We start from the raw sequence: 2,866 nt of genomic DNA on the forward strand, positions 1-2,866 counted from the left end.
TTATTAACGTAAAATACGGATACATTCTGATCTACCAGCCGGACCAATAATATAGTCACGAAATTAGTACATAATAGTTCTGACTAGTTCAATGTAAAAGTCACTCAATTCGGCCATTTGGTGGTACCGCTCTCAATTTACATCCGCTCGTAGACGTGACAAACATGTAAAATTTATGACCACCTGTTTAATTTCACCTCTTTAACGGGTCCCACGCACGTAACTAACACTTGGCTATCCAATAAATCTAGGGATGTTCGGCCGTTATGCCTCCAACTTCATTAGCAAGAATTAGCAATAGGTTTGAAAATACAAGGTACAGACAACGACGGAGAAATCCGACAGACACAAAAATCCAAATAGTGACTGTGAGCACACCTCTTTCCCATAGTAACTATTTTTGTATTTTTACCCAGCCATATCTTTATACAAGAAGTTTATAATCCAATAACTTACAAAAAATGATGAATGGCTGGAGATAAAACACTTCTTGGGCGTCGGTAATTTTCAAGTCATTTTGCGTGATGAAGCGCGTTGAGCGGGGGCATTCCAAATGTTGATGAAATAGCCATACTGTTCGACATGCCGCCAATAAAGTCGTGGGCTGGCAAAGGGCGCAAGGACTCCGCGCGAGTTTTGGGTGCGGATAAGCACGCCGGTCGAATGACCGCAGTGCTAACCATTCGCGATGACAGTATGTTATTTGTTTTTGCAAAAAAAATTGTATTTTTGCTAACCTATTCTTAATTTGTTAGGGATGGAAATGCCTATTTTGTTTATCATCCGTGGCATCCCTGGTGGTCGCATCGAGAAAAATGAAATGGAGCAGTACCCTGACGACCACTTCTACGCCAAGCAGGAGAACGCATGGATGGACACCAGTGTGTAGAAATTTTACGTAGAAAAACTTTTAAAGCTTGAAATAGATGGCCCCACTGTCCTTCTAGTTGACAACTTTGAATGTCACGTTTCCGAAGAAGGACAGCGGCTTGTGGCTGAAGAAGCCAATGCTACTTTGGTCCCACTACCTCTAAATAGCACTGCTGTGTGTCAGCCGCTAGATGTGGGTGTGATGGGACCATTAAAAGCAAAAATACGAAACCGTTGTGGTAGACGCACTGATGGAACCGCTAAGGAAAAGCGCATCCGTGCTATAAAATCTACTATTGCTGCTTAGAAAAAGCTAGAAAAGAAAACGATAATTCGTAGCTTCGAAAAGGCTATCCCGAGGTATACGGAAGTGAGAAAATAGTACAAACACTATGCGAAATGCAGCCAGCACACACACAGTCTGGGTGCCACACAGATCGTGCGCATGTTGGCTGCTCTGCCGTGCGACAGACTGTCCGTGCCTCTGTACAGTCTGTACAGAGGAATGAATGGTCCATGGATGCGTCCCAATTAACAGCCAATCATAGCTGACTAAGGCAAGGGAGTCAGTGGCTTCCCTAACCTTTGTCAGCTCATTCCACAATTTCCCCAGCTGGGCACAAGCGGCACGGCCTGCCTCGGAACCGATCACCGGTACGGCGGCGCCCGTGCGCCATCCCTGACGACCCCCACGACATGCAGCGCGTACCTACGGACTACTACGATATGCAGTACATACAACCGGACTACTACGACATGCATTTGGATCCCGCGTGGGCGCGGCCTGCCTCGGACTTGATCACCGGCACGGCGGCACCCGTGCGCCATCCCTGACGCCTACCACGACATGCAGCGCGTACCTGCGGACTACTACGATATGCAGTACATACAACCGGACTACTACGACATGCATTTGGATCCCGCGCGGGCGCGACCTGCCTCGGACTTGATCACCGGCACGGCGGCACCCGTGCGCCATCCCTGACTACCACCACGACATGCAGCGCGTACCTACGGCCTACTACGACATGCAGTACATACAACCGGACTACTACGACATGCATTTGGATCCTGCGCAGGCGCGGCCTGCCTCGGACTTGATCACCGGCACGGCGGCACCCGTGCGCCATCCCTGACTACCACCACGACATGCAGCGCGTACCTACGGACTACTACGATATGCAGTACATACAACCGGACTACTACGACATGCATTTGGATCCTGCGCAGGCGCGGCCTGCCTCGGACTTGATCACCGGCACGGCGGCGCCCGTGCGCCATCCCTGACGACCTCCACGACATGCAGCACGTACCTACTGGACTACTACGACATGCATTTGGATCCCGCGCGGGCGCGCCCTGCCTCGGACTTGATCACCGGCACGTCGGCGCCCGTGCGCCATCCATGACGATCACCACGACATGCAGCGCGTACTTACGGACTACTACGACATGCAGTACATACAGCCGGACTACTACGACATGCATTTGAATCCCGCGCGGGCGCGGCCTGCCTCGGACTTGATCACCGGCACGGCGGCACCCGTGCGCCATCCCTGACGATCACCACGACATGCAGCGCGTACCTACGGACTACTACGATATGCAGTACATACAACCGGACTACTACGACATGCATTTGGATCCTGCGCAGGCGCGGCCTGCCTCGGACTTGATCACCGGCACGGCGGCAACCGTACGCCATCCCTGACGACCACCACGACATGGAGCGCGTACCCTACGGACTACTACGACATGCAGTAATACAACCGGACTACTACCACATGCATTTGAATCCTGCGCGGGCCCGGCCTGCCTCGGACTTGATCACCGGCAGGCGGCCCCCCGGGCGCCATCCCTGACGACCACCACACATGCAACGCGCCCTTACGACTACACCACTTGCAGTAATCCGACCGGACGATACAACATGGTTTGATTCTGGCGAGGGCGGGCTGCCTCGAATTATTTTCCGGAAAGGGGGACCCGGGGGGCA

The sequence above is a fragment of the Phytophthora infestans genome, genomic scaffold (genome assembly GCF_000142945.1).
Source record: "Phytophthora infestans T30-4 supercont1.16 genomic scaffold, whole genome shotgun sequence".
Classification (NCBI taxonomy): Eukaryota; Oomycota; class Peronosporomycetes; order Peronosporales; family Peronosporaceae; genus Phytophthora; species Phytophthora infestans.